A 22,937-nucleotide genomic window follows, 5' to 3' on the forward strand; every position below is an offset into this window, starting at 1 on the left:
CCGCAAATGGAGCAATGTGCAAAATCAGGAGCATCAATGCAACTAGCAGGGGGGAAATCAACGGTATCATTGTCGTCGTGGACACAACAGCGGCCGTGCTCACATTACGACGCTCGAAGCATCAGCGAAAGGCAATAAATGGAAAATGGTTCCACAAGTCCACATTTCCACTGACCCTAGCATACGCTATCACGGGACACAAATCCCAAGGCGCAACCATATCCAACAAAGCGCTCCTCATATTCCGAGGAGTGTTTGCCCCTGGCCTGGCATACGTGATGTTGTCCAGAGTGACTGAGAGAACGAGGCTGCGCATACTACATTACCCACATCCATACATATTCAGACCAATTCCACGAGAGTTCTCACAGCCGACAACACAACCACGCGCATAAAGGTATTCACTACCAGAGATTGAAAAAGGCAGAGGCAAATCATGAATATGTTGCATCAAACATGCGTGCAAGAAAAATGGTTTTAATATCTTGTCTGTTGTCGAGAACAGGTGCAGAGAATCATAAAGCTCGGGACATTGCAGCATAAGACATGGACGCAGACAAGGTAAATTCCACCAGCATGAAAGAATCTTTTTTTCTTGAAGATTTAAAAAGACGGCTCATTTGAAAAGACGGTGTACTAAGTCGTGCCTGCAAGCAGCTATTTGCGCTATACAAAAGCAACGCGAAGGCAACAAAACCTCCATCAGCAAAGAGGAGGTTCTTCCTAACCACAAAGCAATTCCGGCTAGCAAACAATGCAGGAGAACGTCCGGGAGCTTACATCAACGGCTTCAACACGTATGCGGAACTACGCGACTTCATTGACAACTGCAATAGGCGTTTGCCAGCTAAAAGAGAGCCGGGAGGCTTGAGATTCGCAAATGGTGCGTAATGCTTCCGAAAATTAAAAAAAAACGCAACAGTTGAGAAATAGAATTAACGAGTTGCAAGAACAACATACTCATCCTGGATTGCACTTCTCCTGCAGGACTCCTCAAAGAGATCCTTGTCGAGCTTGACATCGAGTTCGATGAGACCGATAGGATGATGGAAAGTTTGGAGGGGCAGAAGCTACTAGACACGAAGACGAAAGGGATCACAGCGTATGCGTGCGAGCTGCTGCATTACGGGTACAACGTATCCTTGGAGTTGCTGAGGGACACGACGCGCGATCAAGCAACGGCTATACTCGAACAATTCATGGAACAATTTGGAGGGACGCACGACGCGACGCACCCGGTGACGACAATGGAGAAGCTTACGTATATTTTCGACAGGGACTTATACGAGGAGCGCTTCGGTATTGGAAACAATCCCTTCACGGCAACAGAGAAAAACCAGGGCAAGTAAATAAATGCATTCTATTATGGACGTCAAACGAAAAAAAAAAGACCGAAAACCTCGATGACTAACGTAATTGTCAATGTTTACGCAGGTACGACATTGAAAGACACGAGCCCCGAGATGAAGGAGGAGCCTCCACTGAAGCGCCCGCGCAAGGGAATCGCACGAGCCTCGTCGTCTACTGCATCACGTGCAAGCCCAACAACAGAAAGTACATAGGGAGCACGACGGACCTGCCGCGGAGGATCAAACAGCACAATAAAAAACCACCGGCGAAAATGAAAGAGGACTTGCAACATTACAAGCCCTTCGAAGAAAATTTCGAAATCAAAGTTTTGGAAACAACAGACACCGTAGACAAAGCACGAACTTTAGAGCAGTACTACATAAGGAGCCACAACACAGTAGGTCCATTAGGTTACAACACGCTCGAGGGCCATCCGGCCAGAGCGCGGAAGTACTATTTCCTAAAGCGTAGGAACATAATTTGACCCAAAAAATAAACATTTGTGCCTTCGAAAAAAGGGATCCAATGAAGTTGCAAATGGTGCTGCAACTTTTGTCGTACATGCAATGCAGCTTTGGGTTTGGATTTTTCCTGTCACAGTTGCATGCTTCTGGCTCAATTTCGTTTTGATTTATTATTTATACATTTCTGAAATACATCTCCTCGTCGTTCGCTCGAAGTGGAATGACAATAGATTTGCTTACAATGCAAAGAATAGGAATTTGTCTTTCTCCGGTTTTACTGTCGACATGAACAACATCTCTAAAAAAGGTTGCATGCAATTGAACATCCCAGCTGGACAAGCACTCTAGTTTTGTTTTACTTTAGATCATTCGATGGCATCTTTGAAGTATCTCAAATTGCCAAACTTAATGGATCCAAATAGATTAAGCCACCCAGAGGTCAAAGCTTTGGAAGGTCACGAAAAGTATGGATCGTAGATACTGGGATGCGCTGCTTTAGAGCAGGCCACAAGCTGTTTTTGGCAGTGGCCGACGAAAAGCATGGATCGTAGATACTAGGCCACAAGCTGTTTTTGGCAGTGGCCGACCCAACAGTAGTCGCCCTTGGTTTCCCATTTCTCAGCTTACCTTTCCTAATGGTTCTCGGCAGCTGCTTTCAAACATCTTTCTTTGTCATTCCCTATCGGTTTCCACCATGAATGACCTCCTTTCCAAGTCGTTCAGCTTTAGTAGGCTCATTGGAATGAGTCCCAGCATTAGCATTGACGAAAACCTCTCTCTTTTCTTTCGAGATGTGAGCATCATTAAAAGTGACATGGAGAGGCTTCGTAAGCTTCATATCAAGCTTCAAGACGCCCAGGACGAGAGTAAGGCAGTCACCAATGCCCAGGCTATGAGATTTTTGAGAGATCGCATGGACAAAGATGTTGCAGAGTTGCTAAAGGAGGCAAAGTTTACAAAGGCTCATTTGGAGGCTCTTGACAACGCGAACCAGGAGAATCGTCAGGCTCCCGGATGTGAGCGGGGATCTTGTACCGATCGCACAAGGATAGCCATCACACATGGCCTCAAATATGCTCTGAAAGATAGTATGGGAGACTTTCACAGACTGCGGCAAAGGATGGCGTCCGAGTACAAGGAGATCGTGCGCAAACGATACTATACGATAACAGGGGAGACCGCAGACGAGGAGACGATTGAGCGCCTGATTGAAACTCAGGAAAGCGAGACTCTTATACAGAAAGCAGTCACGGAGGCAGGGAAAGGGCAAATCATTGAGACGATACGAGAGATCAAGGAGAGGCACGATGCAGTAATGGAGATCGAGAAGAATTTACGGGAACTACATAACCTTTTCCTGGACATGGCAGTGCTGGTGGAGGCGCAAGGGGATCAGCTAAATAATATCGAAGCTGCATTGCGGGGAGCCTTGTCGTTTGTAAGGAAAGGCACGGATCAGCTACAACGGGCCAAGAAGGTACACAGGAATCGCCATTGGCCATGCTTTTGTTGTTGATAGTTGTAGTGGTATTGCTAGTGCCCATATGATCATCAAATTGCTTCTTCCTTCAGAAGCAACTTCACATCAACTTATACTGATCATCAAATTGCTTCAAACTTCAAATGCAAGTTCAGGCAGTTGTGATCTACCGTAGTACGTCTACAGTGCATATATTGCGAAGATTTGGAATAATAAATACAGCAAGACTGAATCGCCCCAATGGATGCGAGCCTTTCTGCAGCGACTGAGGGGCTCGGGACTACGGATTGATCGTGCATGACACGCTCAAATCGGCTGCCTTACATGGGTTTGGTCTGTCGATCTGATCTGTAGTTGTATTTTGTATTCCCAAGTTAGAAGAAGCTCCTCCGCCCTTGCTTTCAGCTTGGTTCCTCTTCTTCTTCTTCTTGATTCTCAAAGGCATTCGAATACGGCATAAATCTCTTTCTAGCCACGGAGGGTATTGCATGTGGGGTGAGTTTGTCTTTCTCAAGCTTCTTGGGCCCTTGTGGCCTTTTGTAATGGATTTCACATATTCCTTACTCTCCACAATATCTTCCTTATTCTTATAATCCTGAACCCATTGCTTGAGTGCCACCGTAAGTAATCGTCCAGCACATTAGTTAAGCATCTTGTGTTTAAAAAAATCATTCGACATGCTTCAAGAAAGAACTCAATTTTGTTTAGATGAGGCTAATCGTATTCTTAGTTAAAAGAATTCATGCTAAAGAACCTTTAGGCGAACAGATAAAAGGAAAAATCTACTCTCTAGTTGCCGCAGCTTGTCATGGCGCTCTCCCGTCACTCGATAAGATAAGCTCCTTGCCTAGATATGGCACCCATTAAAAAATGAACGAGCCCTTAATCAAGCGGTAGACTACCTGGTCCAGAGCTCGAAGAGAAGTTGAAGAACGCAAAGAGGAGGAGAGAAATAACTAAAGAGAAAGAGGCTGCTAACGCTTGAGCTGCCCCCTTTCCAACAACGACAGCAAGAGATACCGAGTTTCCCAGGAAGCAAGCGTCCTCGATGTTGTGGACGAAGGAATGTAACCATACCTTAAGGAAACACGAGGCCTCCTCAAACTGATGATCAACCCCAAAGGAGCCGCTGGCGGTTCTAAAGAACGACAGATTCAAGGATCCTGACAACAAAAAGGAGATTCAAAAGCTGCTGAACACCATGTCCTCTGAACATTTTGCTTGGTAACTGTTTGTGTCGATTGGCAAACTTCTCACGATGCAGCGGATACTGGAGGTAACGGTCCTTCGACGAGGACGTTGAGTTTACGCGGAGAATTACATGTGCACTTGAATCACGTGTGCACATTCAAGAGCAAGCTTCATAACCATTTCTAGAGTACAACGATTTGTGAACAATATAATTATATTGCAACAACTTTAGGGAGACTCACATGCACTTGCTGTGGGAGTGTCCTCTATCTCAAGAATGTTGGAAAGCAATTGAGAAGAAGCTCGCAGAGATGCATATACAGGTGAAGTTCAGGTGGAAAGGTGACAAGGAGCACAATGACCTAATCTACAAGACGCTTCAACTAATTAGAGCTCTAGTTTTGATGTGCATATGGAAACATAGGAATGATACTGTTTTTCAAAGATTGCCAAGATCTAGAATACCAATAGTCAAATGTTTAGACGAAATTAGGGCCGTGACTGCCTTTTTTAGCTTGAAAAATGAAGCTTGTAACGCCCTTGCAAGGGTTTGGGTCTGATGTTTTAACCTTTCCATAAAGAGGTGGCTTTACATTTCTTTCTTTTTAATATATGATAACACTTTTTGCAGAAAAAAATGATATAATTATATTGATAAAAAGAACATAGAATTCCCTTAATGCTAGGCCAACCATTACTTGAACGCGATACCATTATGCAAACTCTAGATAATCATAAGGACGGGCCGCTCGTAAGTAGATGGAGTCTCTCAGAACTGCCAACTTCCAGCTAGTATGGATGATGAACCAGCCCATCAGCCCCACTTTTTGCACTATTTGCACCACCTGAGTCCACAGCCTTCTTGACACCTGCCAACCCCACACTACATGCATTGTATCCTCATACCACCTCCCGCATCACAAACAAAATGGATCAACATTGGATTATTTGCGCATATGACCTCTCAATGGACACTACTTGTGCAGGACCTTCCAAGCAAGAAACCAACACCTATTTCATTAATTTTGGACTTTTTCTGTTGTTTTTGGACGAAGCCCAAAAATCCTTCCCAAATGAAAAGTTTACTTTGTGAAAATATCTTTCCCAAATCAAAATTTTACTTTCTGAAAATATTCTTCCCAAATCAAAAGTTCACTTTGTGGCACTATCATATTCACATAAAAATCTTGTTTTTTCAATCTATACTTTTGCACCAACATGTAAGAATTTGAAATAATCCTATTTTAAAAATTCTAGCTATACCTAAGTTATTTGTTAATTTAATTATTTTTAATATTTTTCCTTGACGTGATAAATTTATAAATCCATGAAAGGAGACTTAAATATTTCATGTAAATAACATTTTCACTCGCAATATGCACAAAATTTTTAAAACTTTTAATAAATAGAAAAAAGACATGATGCCATAAGACCCAAGTTTTGTTTTGAACCAAAGAATTATAATAGCAATTATAGCTATCATTATATGTTTACATTGAGAGACGTTGCTCTCAGCTGGAGTCTTTGTATCCAAAATGATATAGATTGAACATATGTTTACAATTTAAATTGTTGCTCTTAAAGAGCCTCAATTTGTGCCAACTGCATAATTTGACTCTCCATTGTCTTATTGCTCAATGTCACGACAGTCTCTTGCCAGGTGCCATCTGCATTAACTCCCACTTATCTTGCCAAGCCTTGCCCCTTGGGTGCATTAACTCCCCATTGTCTTATTGCTCAATGTGACAGTCCCTTGCCAGGTGCCATTTGCATTAACTCCCTATTGTCTTGCCAAGCCTTGACCCTTGGGTGACATCCAGTGCATATTTTGACTCTCATTTGACATAGGAGGTGATGACTCTGATTATAATTGTCTTGAATTGGCTTCTTGCCTAGTACCCAAATAAAATCCTTCAATGGACTTTAATACAAAGCTTTAATCATGGACATTCTTCATTTGCACTGTCTCCTTCTACTTCCTCCATGGCGAGCATCCTTAAAAATTCGTGTATATGCAAAATACTTTGTTGTGGTATTTTTATTTTTCCTTCTACCTCATATCCCATGCGCTTCTTTGATTTCTTTGCCCTTGAATGCCAAGACACTATGATTGTCTCCGTCGAAACTTGAGAGACCGCTTCATCATTTGGGACCCACTCCTTCATTATACAATTAGTATACAATGTGTTGTTATCCATATTCTCCTTCCTACCCTTTGGCTCATACCATACTGCTGTAAATGTTGTAGCTCTCCCTTGGTCATCTCTTTGCACATCAACTACTTTTGCAACCCAAAACTTCACATTCTCATATTCATCATCCGATGGCCGAACCATAACAAAACAATCGACCTCTATATCTACTTGTGGCATAAACTCTCTCTTCTTCGGTCCACAATATGGACATGGGAGTAATGATACAAATTCATTTTCAAAGACTGGAGCTGGGTGCAAATCGTTATGAACATTTGGCCAAAACATATTGCATTCTTCCTTGACATCCTTTGAGCCTCGCATTCTCTCAAGGTCCTTTATTAAATTTCGTGTCTTGTTAATTACAGTAGTAGTGTGTTCTCTCCAAGGAGGCTTCGAATTAGGATATCTCCGGAGCATTTCCTCTTTGTATGTAATAAATGCTTTTAATCCTTCTATTTCACAGTTAGACCTCTCATTGAATTCTTGTATAGGAGCCCATGTTGGATACCTTTCCTTGCTGGGAATTGAAGTTAAGAGACTGTAAGGTTCTTCAGGTTCCCATTTTGTATCATGAGAATACTGTTGCCATTGCATTACGGGTTTTTCATCTTTAAAAAAAAATGAAAGTAGTGTGGATTGGTATGACCTGTCAATGCATCACCACCCGTTTGTATGAAAGGTAGAATGAAGCTCTTCCAATCATACATTCTTTCGAGCCTCTCACATACTATACTTTCCTTACGACCACCAACTTGCCTGCCACATCTTCTTACCAAGTCATCTATTGTCTCCACATCCTTGCATTTAAGCTCTCTTGAGACTGTGCTAAAAACCTGATCCCTCATGTGTATGCCCAACATACAAAAATCCACATTCGACCTCATTGAAGATTCGATGAGCAACTAGCATGGAGCAGAATGCAAACATCATCACAGACATTGCACTTTGACATTTTTTGCCTCCTTGGGATTTTAACATATCCAAAGTTCTTCTTCCAAAGAGTATACAAAGTATGAGAAGAAGCTACGGCATCCCCTCTTTGCCTTTGCTTTTCTGCAATAGAGTCAAATACTTTGAGCTTTGTCAAGCCCATTGGAAGGTGCATTTCAGTGATCGCATCACCATTAGGGAGTTTGGTAGATATATGGGGTTGAGGTAAAGCATTTTCATGTATGAAGTCTTGCAAAATTGCTGTTGCCCTAACAGTTGAGATTCTTGATTTGGACCTTTCTCTATTATCGTGAATGCTAAATTTGTTGCCGCTCTTTGCCTTGGTGACTAAATCCCAATATGTCCCATGGGATAATCCAGTAATATTGCGATATGCCTTATTGAAAATCTTTTTTCCATTTACGAGAGGTTTTACCTTTTGTCTTGAACTTAGCCTTTTATTGCCATTTTGAAGAAAGCAAGAGAGACTTGTGAGAAGGTATTCATTTCTTTCGCTTCCGCTTCTTTGCCACTCGTGTCCTCTACATTCCCTGATGTCTGCAAGATCAATGAAGCACATACATCTTCGCTTGCAACATAGATATCCCAATGCATTTAACATGTTCTCACCCTTCATTACTCTCTTCCTCTTTGGTTGCTTTTGTGGATCTACCTGGATTCGCTTTCTCTTCATGCATATGTATGACCGTTTTCGTTCCTCGTGCATGTTGTTATCTGTATTTATACACTTCTTCTCCTCACATTTGTTTGTAACCAAGCATCCATGATTGGTCGTTGCATCCTTGGCATATCACAATCAAAGTTAAATATTGAATAATCCTCTGTTGATCTCATCCTCATTTTTAACATACTCTTAGGACCATTCAATGAATTCAATATTCTATGAGAGTATTGAGAACCTTGAAACTCTTCCACTCCTGAGAGAACATCACTCATTGGGACATCTTGCATGGCTTTCACAAATCCGCAAGCTTGATTGACACCAGGTTTGTTAATATGCATGAACTCATCCACACTTGACAAGACATCGCTATTGAAACCTTCGCCCTTCTCAACGCTTTTTAGGTCCTTTGATATTGTAGTATACCTTGTCTTTATCATTGAAAACCACGTGCCTCTTTCTCATGTTTAAAAATTGCATGCTCCATCTCATATTCTTGCCTACCTCATAGTAGGGATCACATAAGGATGTTATGTTATCAACCATACCATCATTAGTGACTTTTAGAATCCTCATCTGTGCAAATGACCATTGCTCCACTTGTTCAAATCCCAATACTTCACCTTTTGCTATCGTCTTATTTGCAAATGATCTCATTTGTAAAATGTCCCCTATAGTAAAATCCAAGGTGGTGCACTTTGTATTCTTGATAATGTCTGTTGCATAAGTCTCATCTTTGTCCCATGCTATAAATGATTTGTTGGATGTATTGTAGGGCATAACATCTCCAAGTGTTTCCATATCTCCACATTTATACTTTAGCTCAACGTGTGTGCTAAGAATCTTTGATATAGTAACTGCCACCTTATCTTCGCCAAGTCTTCGAAAGTGGCAAACTGAATTGGGATCACTATCATGGATTGTAGCAAATGCAACTACTTCTCTTTTGCTAAATAAAATCACATCCATCCCCGGAACAAAATCTATAGCCATCTCCTTTGTGAGAGTCCTTTGCAAGCAAGCTGCAGTAGCAACAATTACATAAATATTAGTCTCTTTTTAATAATCTACTCATTTATTATAATTTTTAATTAGTACTTAATTTATTGGTGGGAGAAGTTATCCGATCAAGTACTCATCAGATGGACATGCCAAGTTATCCTTTGCATGGTCGATCGAGCATCAAATACTATTTTTGCTCTAGTGTCATGCACATCCGTAAAAAAACACGCTGCTAGGTGTGTTATCCGATCAAGTACTTATGCGATGGGAATGCCACTTTGCATGTAGGTCAATTCCACCTAGTTGAAGGTGTGTGCAAAGTATTGTGCCCATCGGATATGCTTTGCATTATCGATCAAGCATAAAACACCGTTTTTGCCTTAGTGTCATGCACAACCATAAAAAAACACGGTCCTAGGTGTGTTAATCAAACACTTTACTTATCGAATGGGGGCTCCACTTCGCATGCAAGTCCGTAGTGATATGCACATTCGAAAAAACACGCCCTTAGGTATGTTATCTGACCAAGTACTTATCGGATGGGTGTGCCTCCTTGAGAACATTTCAATACCACCTAGGCTAAGGCATAGGAAAAGTATTTTGCCCATCGGATATGCTTTGCATGGTCGATCAAGCATTAAATACCATTTTTGCCTTAGTGTCATGCACATCCGTAAAAAAACACGCTGCTAGGTGTGTTATCTGATCAAGTACTTATGCGATAGGAATGCCACTTTGCATGTAAGGCAATTCAACCTAGTTGAAGGTGTGTGCAAAGTATTGTGCCCATCGGATATGCTTTGCATTGTCGATCAAGCATAAAACACCGTTTTTGCCTTAGTGTCATGCACAACCATAATAAAACACGGTCCTAGGTGTGTTATTCAAACACCTACTTATCGGATGGGGACTCCACTTTGCACGCAAGTCTGTTTCAACTAGGTTGAGGTGCGTGCAAAGTATTGTCACCATCGGATATGCTTTGCATGGTCGATCATGCATTATACAACGTTTTTGCGGTAGTGATATGCACATCCGCAAAAAAACACGCCCTTAGGTATGTTATCTGACCAAGTACTTATCGGATGGGTGTGCCTCTTTGAGAACATTTAAATACCACCTAGGTTAAGGTGTAGAAAAGTATTGTGCCCATCGGATATGCTTTGCATGGTCGATCGAGCATGAAATATCATTTTTGCCTTAGTGTCATGCACATCCGTAAAAAAACACGCTGCTAATTGTGTTATCCAATCAAGTGCTTATGCAATGGGAATGCCACTTTGCATGTAAGTCAACTCCACCTATTTGAAGGTGTGTGCAAAGTATTGTGCCCATCCGATATGCCTTGCATTGTCGATCAAGCGTAAAACACCGTTTTGCCTTAGTGTAATGCACAACCATAAAAAAGCATGGTCCTAGGTGTGTTATTCTAACAAGTACTTATTAGATGGGGGATCCACTTTGCATGCAAGTATCTTTCAACTAGGTTGAGGTGCGTGCAAAGTATTGTGACCATCAGATATGCTTTGCATGGTCGATCACACATTATACACCGTTTTTCCCCTAGTGATATGCACATCAGCAAGAAAACATGCCCTTAGGTGAGTTATCTGACCAAGTACTTATCGGATGGGTGTGCCTCTTTGAGAACATTTCAATATCACCTAGGTTAAGTGCAAAGCATATCCGATGGGCACAATACTTTGCACACACCTTCAACTAGGTGGAATTGACTTACATGCAAACTGTAATTCCCATCGCATAAGTACTTGATCGGATAACATACCTAGCAGCGTGTTTTTTAACGAATGTGCATGACACTAAGGCAAAAATGGTATTTAATGCTCGATCGACCATGCAAAGCATATTCGATGGGCATAATACTTTTCCTATGCCTTAACCTAGGTGGTATTGAAATGTTCTCAAAGAGGCACACCCATCCGATAAGTACTTGGTCAGGATAACATACCTAAGGGCGTGTTTTTTTGCGGATGTGCATATCACTACCGGAAAAACGTTGTATAATGCGTGATCGACCATGCAAAGCATATTCGATGGTGACAATACTTTGCACGCACCTCAACCTAGTTGAAACAAACTTGCGTGCAAAGTGGAGCCCCCATCCGATAAGTACTTGTTTGAATAACACACCTAGGACTGTGTTTTTTTATGGTTGTGCATGACACTAAGGCAAAAAACGGTGTTTTATCCTTGATCGACAATGCAAATCATATCTGATGGGCACAATACTTTGCACACACCTTCAACTAGGTGGAATTGACTTACATGCAAAGTGGCATTCCCATCGCATAAGTACTTGATCGGATAACACACCTAGCAGCATGTTTTTTTACGGATGTGCATGAACCTAGGTGGTATTGAAATGTTCTCAAAGAGGCACACCCATCTGATAAGTACTTGATCAGATAACATACCTAAGGGCGTGTTTTTTTGCGGATGTGCATATCACTACTAGAAAAACGTTGTATAATGCGTAATCGACCATGCAGAGCATATCCGATGTTGTATAATGCGTGATCGACCATGCAAAGCATATCCGATGGTGACAATACTTTGCACGCATCTCAACCTAGTTGAAATAGACTTTCCTGCAAAGTGGAGCCCCCATCCGATAAGTACTTGTTTGATTAACACACCTAGGACCGTGTTTTTTTATGGTTGTGCATGACACTAAGGCAAAAACGGTGTTTTTTGCCTGATCGACAATGCAAACCATATCCGATGGGCACAATACATTGCACACACCTTCAACTAGGTGGAATTGACTTACATGAAAAGTTGCATTCCCGTTGCATAAGTACTTGATCGGATAACACACCTAGCATGTTTTTTACGGATGTGGATGACACTAAGGATAAAATGGTATTTAATGCTCGATCGACCATGCAAAGGATATCCGATGGGCACAATACTTTTCCTACGCCTTAACCTAGGTGATATTGAAATGTTCTCAATGGGGAACACCCATCCGATAAGTACTTGGTCAGATAACATACCTAAGGCCGTGTTTTTTTACAGATGTGCACATCAGTACAGGAAAAACGTTGTATAATGCGTGATCGACCACGCAAAGCATATCCGATGGTGATAATACTTTGCACGCACGGATGCGATGGGCACAATACTTTTCATACGCCTTAACCTAGGTGGTATTGAAATGTTCTCAAAGAGGCACACCCATCCGATAAGTACTTGGCCAGATAACATACCTAAGGGCGTGTTTTTTTACGGATGTGCATATCACTACGGGAAAAACGTTGTATAATGCAAGATCGGCCATGCAAAGCATATCCGATGGTGACAAGACTTTGCATGCACCTCAACCTAGTTGAAACAGACTTGCGAGCAAAGTGGAGCCCCCATCCGATAAGTACTTATTTTAATAACACACCAAGGACCGTGTTTTTTTATGGTTGTGCATGACACTAAGGCAAAAATGGTATTTAATGCTCGATCCACCATGCAAAGCATATCCGATGGGCACATTACTTTTCCTACGCTTTAACCTAGGTGGTATTGAAACGTTCTCAAAGAGGCACACCCATCCGATAAGTACTTGGTCAGATAACATACCTAAGGGCGTGTTTCTTTACGGATGTGCATATCACTACCTGAAAAACATTGTATAATGCGTGATCGACCATGCAAAGCATATCCAATGGTGACAATACTTTGCATGCACCTCAACGTAGTTGAAACGGACTTGTGTGCAAAGTGGAGCCCCCATCCGATAAGTACTTGTTTGAATAACACACCTAGGACTGTGTTTTTTTATGGTTCTGCATGACACTAAGGCAAAAATGGTGTTTTATGCTTGATCGACAATGCAAAGCATATCTGATGGGCACAATACTTTGCACATACCTTCAACTAGGTGGAATTTACTTACATGCAATGTGGAACACCCATCCCACCTAGCATCGTGTTTTTTTATGGATGTGCATGACACTAAGGCAAAAATGGTATTTAATGCTCGATCGACCATGCAAAGGATATCCGATGGGCACAACACTTTTCCTATGCCTTAACCTAGCTGGAATTTAAATGTTCTCAAAGAGGCACACCCATCCGATAAGTACTTGGTCAGATAACACACCTAAGGGCGTGTTTTTTTACGGATGTGCATATCACTAGGGGAAAAACAGTGTATAATGCGTGATCAGCCATACAAAGCATATCCGATGCTCACAATACTTTGCACCCACCTCAACCTAGTTGAAAGATACTTTCGTGCAAAGTGGAGCCCCCATCTGATAAGTACTTACTTGAATAACACACCTAGGACCGTGTCTTTTTATGATTGTGCATTACACTAAGGCAAAAACGGTGTTTTATGCTTGATCCACAATGCAAAGAATATCCGATGGGCACAATACTTTGCACACACCTTCAACTAGGTGGAATTGACTTACATGCAAAGTGGTATTCCCATCGTATAAGTACTTGATTGGATAACACACCTAGCAGTGTGTTTTTTTTCGGATGTGCATGACACTAAGGCAAAAATGGTATTTAATGCTCGATCGAACATGCAAAGCATATCTGATGGGCACAATACTTTTCCTACGCCTTAACCTGGGATGTATTAAAATGTTCTCAAAGAGGCACACCCATCCGATAAGTACTTGGTCAGATAACATACCTAAGGGCGTGTTTTGTTGCGAATAGGCATATCACTACGGGAAAAATGTTATATAATGCGTGATCGACCATGCAAAGCATATCCGATGGTGAAAATACTTTGCATGCACCTCAACCTAGCTGAAACGGACTCATGTGCAAAGTGGAGCCCCCATCTGATAAGTACTTGTTTGAATAACACACCTAGGACCGTGTTTTTTTATGGTTGTGCATGATACTAAGTCAAAAACGGTGTTTTATGCTTGATCGATAATGCAAAGCATATCCGATGGGCACAAAACTTTACACACATCTTCAACTAGTTGAAATTGACTTGCATGCAAAGTGGCACGCCCATCCCATCAGTGCTTGATCAGATAACATACCTAGCAGCGTGTTTTTTTACGAATGTGCATGACACTAGAGCAAAAATAGTATTTAATGCTCGATCAACCATGCAAAGGATATCCGATGGCCACAACACTTTTCCTATGCCTCAACCTAGGTGGTATTGAAATGTTTTCAAAGAGGCACACCCATCCGATAAGTACTTGGTCAGATAACACACCTAAGGGCGTGTTTTTTTGCATATGTGCATATCACTAGGGAAAAACGGTGTATAATGCGTGATCGGCCATGCAAAGCATATCTGATGGTCACAATACTTTGCATGCACCTCAACCTAGTTGAAAGATACTTGCACGCAAAGTGGAGCCCCCATCTGATAAGTACTTGTTTGAATAACACACCTAGGACCGTGTTTTTTTATGGTTGTGCATTACACTAAGGCAAAAACGGTGTTTTATGCTTGATCCACAATGGAAAAGTGTTATGCCCATCAGATATCCTTTGCATGGTCAATCGAGCATTAAATACTATTTTTGCTCTAGTGTCATGCACATCCGTAAAAAAACACGCTGCTAGGTGTGTTATCCGATCAAGTACTTATGTGATGGGAATGCCACTTTGCATGTAAGTCAATTCAACCTAGTTGAAGGTGTGTGCAAAGTATTGTGCCCATCAGATATGCTTTACATTGTCGATCAAGCATAAAACACTGTTTTTGCCTTAGTGTCATGCACAACCATAATAAAACACTGTCCTAGGTGTGTTATTCAAACAAGTACTTATCGGATGGGGACTCCACTTTGCATGCAAGTCCATTTCAACTAGGTTGAGGTGCATGCAAAGTATTGTATTATACTACGTTTTTCCGGTAGTGATATGCACATCCGCAAAAAAACATGCCCTTAGGTATGTTATCTGACCAAGTACTTATCGGATGGGTGTGCCTCTTTGAGAACATTTCAATACCACCTAGGTTAAGGCATAGAAAAAGTATTGTGCCCATCGGATATGCTTTGCATGGTCGATGAAGCATTAAATACAATTTTTGCCTTAGTGTCATGCACATCCGTAAAAAAACACGTTGCTAGGTATGTTATCTGATCAAGCACTTATGGGATGGGCATGCCACTTTGCATGTAAGTCAATTCCACCTAGTTGAAGGTGTGTGCAAAGTATTGTGGCCATCAGATATGCTTTGCATTGTCGATCAAGCATAAAACACCATTTTCTCCTTAGTGTCATGCACAACCATAAAAAAACATGGTTCTAGGTGTGTTATTGAAACAAGTTCTTATCGGATGGGGGCTCCACTTTTCACACAAGTCAGTTTCAACTAGGTTGAGGTGCGTGCAAAGTATTTTCACCATCGGATATGCTTTGCATGGTCGATCATACATTATACAACGTTTTTCCGGTATTGATATGCACATCCACAAAAAAACATGCCCTTAGGTATGTTATCTGACCAAGTACTTATCGGATGGGTGTGCCTCTTTGAGAACATTTCAATACCACCTAGGTTAAGGCGTAGGAAAAGTATTGTGCCCATCGGATATCGTTTGCATGGTCGATCGAGCATTAAATACCATTTTTGCCTTAGTGTCATGCACATCCATAAAAAAACACGCTGCTAGGTGTGTTATCCGATCAAGTACTTTGCGATGGGAATGACACTTTGCATGTAAGTCAATTCTACCTAGTTGAAGGTGTGTGCAAAGTATTGTGCCCATCGGATATGCTTTGCATTGTGGATCAAGCATAAAACGCCATTTTTGCCTTAGTGTAATGCATAACCATAGAAAAACACGGTCCTAGGTGTGTTATTCAAACAAGTACTTATCAGATGGGGGCTCCACTTTGCACGCAAGTATCTTTCAACTAGGTTGAGGTGCGTGCAAAGTATTGTGACCATTGGAAATGCTTTGCATGGCCGATCACATATTAGACACCGTTTTTCCCTAGTGAGAGTCTCCAGCAGCAAAGGGCAGCCTAGCAGCAACCCAAAAGGGCCTGGCTAGGGCCCTTATATAGGGTTGGGCCCTTGCCTAGATTGGAGGGCCCAAATGCCCTAGAAGTGTGGGCCAAAGGGCCCTAGTTTTGTGAGCCCTTAAAGGGCTGGACCAGCAGCAGACTTGTTGGCCAGTATGAAGCTGGCTGGTCGATTTTTATGACAGGCCCCTGGGCCTATAAAAGAAGGGCCTCCATGTCAAAGTGTGGATCGTACTAGCCTAATCTATCACTTAATGAGCATAAAGATCATGGAGGATCAAACCAAATACGGAAAGCCATGGGGAGAGAGACAGGAAGTATGAAACACTCAATCTATTCCAATGTGCTATTCTCAACCATACATGATAGGCCTCGAGAGAGTGCCCTTTGAATAGTCAACACATGTGTGATCCTCTCATCCACATCTCTCCTTGTGGATATCCTCAATCCACATCTCTACATCATGTAGTCCACATCTTAGGGTGGCTACTTTAATTCTTTCCTTAGCACATACCTTAGTCCTTTAATCTATGTGCTCATGGCACCATATCTCAACACCTCCCCTTGGTGCCATGATCCATTGGCTACTGCAAGGTGGTCAGATGTGAGTTACAAATCCATCACCTCCCCTTAGTGCATACCTTGCCACTTAAGGTAGTCAAGTGTGGTTTACATGTCAATACCTCCCCTGGGTGCTTTCATAGCTACTCTCAGGTGGTCAGGTTTGATTTACAAACATATGGGCTGAAGGTGGCAACGTTTTTGTTCCTCAATGCTTGATGTCGATGGTGTTCGCTTCTTTGCCTGATGTAGCTTGATGCATGATGCTTTGTTCTATGGATGCCATGATGCTTTATGTGTGGACGCCATGCTTTCTGCTATGGTCATCTCATGCACTTGTGCTTTTGGCATGCTTTTTGCATTCATGCGTTGCTTTTTCATTTGTTGCAAAGGTCTTACCAATTGATTTCTTTCAATATTGGCAGTGTCTAATTGCATACAATGATTCTGACTTGACAGGCGCGTAGAGCTTAAAAAGATGATCACTTTTCATTTTTGGAGCGTGTGCAAATTCCTCCTGGATTGGAAGTTATGGCTTGCCAAAGATTTTGTGAAGAAGAGGAACTTTGATGATGTGGCACAGGGATTCACATGCTGAATTCCATACTGTGCTTAGCAAGGGACTCTGTGCCTAGGTGGCACTGTGCCATGTGGCAATCTTTAAACCCAAAGAGATTTACCCATGGTTACACAAATTTTACCATGGTCCACAGCTGAACCTAACCATTAGCTTAACCAAGGTTCAACTTAACCCCATACAAATCCTACCTTATCTGCCACGTGGCTGTCAACGGGGTTGCCACGTGGCTTAAGGTTTACAACCTTAGAAAAGAGAAAAGCTTTGAAGCTTTCTCTGTGCGTGACGGCGATGGCGGCTGGGCGTGGCGACAGCAACTGCTTCCTCCTCGTGCTTTAGCTTCTTCTAACACCTTGCTATGAACATAAAGAAGTTGCAAAGCTATGGCACGGCCAGAAGGTAGAATAAGTAATCGAGGTGCCCTCGATTGAGGTCGTCTGCTAGCCAATCTTCATGCCCTAGACTTTGATTCCACTTGGATGACCCATAATCCTGCGAGCTCTAGGCAGGCTGAGGCAATTCGTTGGACGCAGTTTGAAGGCTGTCGCTGCTGTGATGAGTAGATTATGCGTTTGGCAGAGGAGCTTGTCGTGGGAGCCGCTTTGTGCTTTGTAGTTGTAGTTGGCAGTGCTCGTAGCTTGTTGGCTCAACTGAGCATTAACTTGGATGCTGTAGTTGCATGAGCAGGCATTGAAGGCATCGTGGTCGCTCAAGTGGAGGTCACCTTTGCTGGTTGCCTTTTGAATATAGTAGAGTCTTGTAGTCGAGGTTTGAAGAGTAGGGTAGGACTGAGAAGACCTTCTCTCTCTCACACACAATGAAATATTTCTCTCTCTTTCAGATCTTAATTGTGGTATTTCACTGCATGCAAAGTGGTACACCCATCTGATAAGCAGTTGATAACACACCTAAAAGCGTGTTTTTTTATGGTTGTGCATGACATTGAGGCACAAACGGAGTTTCATACGTGATATACCATGCAAAGTACATCCGATGAGCACAATACTTTGCACCCACCTCAACCTAGTTGTTATTGAGTTGCATGAAAAGTGGCATGTCAGTTAGATAAGTATTTGATCCGATAACACACCTAGGACCGTGTTTTTTTACAAATGTGCTTGACACAAAGGCAAAAACCGTGTTTTATGCATGATCGACAATCCGATGGGCACAATACTTTGCACACACCTTAAACTAAGTGAAATTGACTTACATGCAAAGTGGCATTCCCATCGCATAAGTACTTGATCGGATAACACACCTAGCAGTGTGTTTTTTTACGGATGTGCATGACACTAAGGAAAAAATGGTATTTAATGCTCGATCGACCATGCAAACGATATCTGATGGGCACAATAATTTTCCTACACCTTAACCTAGGTGGTATTGAAATGTTCTCAAAAGGGCACACCCATCCGATAAGTACTTGGTCAGATAACATACCTAAGGGCGTGTATTTTTTACGGATGTGCATATTACTACAGGAAAAACGTTGTATAATGCGTGATCGAACATGCAAAGCATATCCGATGGTGACAATACTTTGCACACACCTCAACCTAGTTGAAAATGACTTGCATACAAAGTGGAGCCCCCATCTGATAAGTACTTGTTTGAATAACACACCTAGGACCGTGTTTTTTTATGGTTATGCATTACACTAAGGCAAAAACGGTGTTTTATGCTTGATCGATAATGCAAGCATATCCGATGGGCACAATAGTTTGCACACACCTTCAACTAGGTGGAATTGACTTACATGAAAAGTGGCATTCCCATCGCATAAGTACTTGATCGGATAACACACCTAGCAGCGTGTTTTTTTACGGATGTGCATGACACTAAGGCAAAAATGGTATTTAATGCTATATCGACCATGCAAAGCATATCCGATGGGCATAATACTTTTCCTATGCCTTAACCTAGCTGGTATTGAAATGTTCTCAAAGAGGCACACCCATCCAATAAGTACTTGGTCAGATAACATACCTAAGGGCGTGTTTTTTTGTGGATGTGCATATCAGTACCGCAAAAATGTTGTATAATGCGTGATCGACCATGCAAAGCATATCCGATGGTGACAATACTTTGCACGCACCTCAACATAGTTGAAAGAGACTTGCATGCAAAGTGGAGCCCCCATCTGATAAGTACTTGTTTGAATAACACACCTAGGACCGTGTTTTATTATGGTTGTACATGACAATAAGGCAAAAACGGTGTTTTATGCTTGATCGACAATGCAAAGCATATCCGATGGGCACAATACTTTGCACACACCTTTAACTAGCTGGAATTGACTTATATGCAAAGTGGCATGCCCATCCCATAAGTACTTGATCGAATAACATACCTAGCAGCGTGTTTTTTTACGGATGTGCATGACACTAAGCCAAAAATGGTATTTAATGCTCGATCGACCATGCAAAGGATATCCGATGGGAACAACACTTTTCCTATGCCTCAACCTGGGTGGTATTGAAATGTTCTCAAAGAGGCACACCCATCCGATAAGTACTTGGTCAAATAACACACCTAAGGGCGTGTTTTTTTGCGGATGCAGGGGTACTCCTGCCCATAGCCTCTGCCATCTGCCCCATATCTTTCTTCATGCAGGTGCCTTCTTGCTACAGTATCCTTGCCTCCTGCCAGGACTTCACCAGCCCTGTACAACCACTTATGCATACTGTACCCTTCTTGCTTTGTGTGAGGTGTTGCCCATGTGGCGAATCCCCCTCCCTTTCTCTTCTCTGGGCATCTTCTACCCTAGGTCTCCCTCCCCCATGCTCTCTGCATTTGGGGGCTTACAGATAGGGAGGTGACCATTCCAACAACTAGTGCTACTCCACTATAGAGTACATGTAACAGGAGCCTCGAACAAACCATGAGATTGGGATTGCCTTTGCAAAGTGGTTTGCCTTAGAACACTGCAAGTAGCATCCAATATAGAGCATACATGATGGTGCACAATGGCCTAGGCACCTTATGCCAAAGAGGTAATGGAAATAGTGGAACAAATAGCCATTTGGCTACAAAGATGGAGAGGTGGAAGCAAATGATGGAAGTCAAGAGGGCCGCTAAGGCAGGTGAAGCCCTCATGCAAGTCTCATCTTGCTACCAAGACCAAGACCAGTCATATGTTGTAAAACATATGATTTTAGTTGCCAAAAACTAGATGGCGAGACACAGAGGAAAAATAGGATAATTAGATGACGGGGGCGGTGGTTGAGGCAACCTTGAGGGGATCTCCCATCTTCATCGTACCCTCACTCATCTTGAACTTGAACAACAAGAAAAATTGGTACGAGACTTGGGACTAAAAGAATAGTTGTCGAGCTAAGGGAATCCACTAGATGATGACTCTGAGCTCCCCCCATTGACAGCCAAGAAATACGCTCAAGCCGTTTTTAGTGGTAGTTTGCATACTTCTGATGCTTCCTCTGTGACAGAGCATGATAGACAATATCACTGTAGCTTAGGCTGCTCCCCCTCCTAGAACAGAGGAGGATACAGGGCCCATGCGGTGGAGTATGTGGAGGTGGTAATAGACCAAGAAGTGAAAGGGAACCTGAATCAATAGAGAAGAGCATGCAAAGTCACCCCACCGACAGAGGCTAGCAACAAGCAAGTAGAGGTGATATAGGTGGTGCCAAGGCCTCTTCCATGGCAACAACTCAGACTGCTTGAAGAGGCTTCTTCTCCCTTCTTGTTAGATCGTGATTTTCTCCTAGCACTCCCTCACCCCCCAGAAGAGAACTCTGATATCTCCATATTAGGAAGAGAAGTTGACTGTTGAGGGATGAACTTACCTAATAGAAAGATGTATTAGCTATGCAAGGCAACATGAAAATGCAAAAACAAAAGGCAGTTGGGCACAATAGAAGTTTGACTATATTACGAGCTCAAAATATATCCTTCAAGGCAAAAGTAAATACAACAGAGAAAGACAGGATCAAAATCGTTCTTTTGTCAACAATACACAATCAGGAGCATGGAGAATTGTGCATGGGATCAGCATTCCATCAGCATCCAGCTTGCCAAAGGGGAATACATGGTCTAAAATCCTGGTCAAACAGTAGGTCTGACTGCCATACCTCAAGATACCGTTCTCCAAAAGGAGTTATAATTGCCCATAGTGGTCCTTGGTAACTGCCACTCATCCATATGACTTGTGGCCTTCCAACTTCCACATGGATCTAGTTAGCCTAGGTGCCTAAATACCACTCAACACCTGGCACTTCCGGTGGGCAGCCCTTTTTGGAACAAAAAAGTGTAGACATGAACCCTTCTTAATCTCCATGGTGCAGGTTCTACTGATTACAATTGTACCATTTCATGGCTACGTGGCAAGGCTGGGAACCCATCAAGTATAACATCATTCATACATGTTGATAGAGAATGAAAACATAGAACCATGAACATATGAGTATGTCTAGACTCCACTAGCACAGAGTAGACATGGTGTAGGCATAGCACTACTCATAAAAGTATGTTGATGAAGCACCAATAGCTGAAACATAAGTCGATGTAAAGTCCTCAAAGAAATCCTTCGTTATTCTTTGAAAAATCTGAATTTGACCTTGATTAAGCATCCCGAATTCTGATTTTTGAATCAGCTTTAGTACCTTGGTTGAATTCTGATTTTTGTCTAGTATCTACCATAGTCGGGCTGCTGGAACTAGTTAGACTGTCATCAGACTACTTTGTCCATGTTATGCCAACTATCTGATCATCATTTGCTGAATAAAATATCACAAAATTTACTATTTTTGCATCCTTCAGACCTATTAGATTGAAAATCCAACTGTTAGATTGTTTCTTACCTTTCGAATGCATCCGCCGACCTTCATCAAACTGCTTGAAACATGTCGGAAATGTTTGTTATTTTTCCTTTCCCCAAGCTTGCATTTGCTGTATTATTTGACCTTGTACACTTTCCAAGTGTCTCCATATTTTGTGTATGAAGTAGAGGTGATTAGGCGACTCCTCCGGGCTATTTTGGCTCCATTTTGGGCTCTTCTGGCTCCGGGTTAAACTCTTCCTTTTCCCTTCATCTTTTAGCCTTATCATTTCATGAGCATCTGTATAAACATCAGCATCATCTTTGTTTGCATTTGTTTTGAATTTTTAGTGTGTGATTTTGCACTCAAGTCCTCCCAAACAACTAGATCTTTGCCAACAAGGGGATCTGAATATAAATTAAAATCTGATTGCATATAGCATCATCATTTGCATCAAAATAATCATCCTCAAACTCAATACAAGTATCAAAAAACATCTCCGATGTGTATCCATCAAATCTAGAATTTTTGTTTGTAAAACCAACTCAAAAAGTGTTTCATCTGGAACATTGTCCTGATCATTTTCTTTACCCAATAACTGAGCTGAATTTGTTTGCATTTTTCCATTTGAAATCTGAATTTCTGTCAGCATTGTTGGTTGTGAACATCAAACAATTTCTCTTCATCTCCTTATTTGGATCTGACTTCTTTTCCTTGTCATTCTCTTCTTCATTATTTTGAATATA

At 41.9% G+C, this 22,937-nt stretch overlaps 1 pseudogene; it reads left to right on the forward strand.

Moving 5' to 3' along the window:
• The first annotated feature begins 2,508 nt into the window (after positions 1–2,508).
• Positions 2,509–3,362, forward strand: LOC147887524 (syntaxin-125 pseudogene; annotated as a pseudogene).
• Positions 3,363–22,937: the final 19,575 nt, after the last annotated feature.

Source organism: Dipteris shenzhenensis, chromosome 23, assembly GCF_047967505.1.
Source record: "Dipteris shenzhenensis isolate YYH24624 ecotype China chromosome 23, Dip_SZ_1.0, whole genome shotgun sequence".
NCBI lineage: Eukaryota > Viridiplantae > Streptophyta > Polypodiopsida > Gleicheniales > Dipteridaceae > Dipteris > Dipteris shenzhenensis.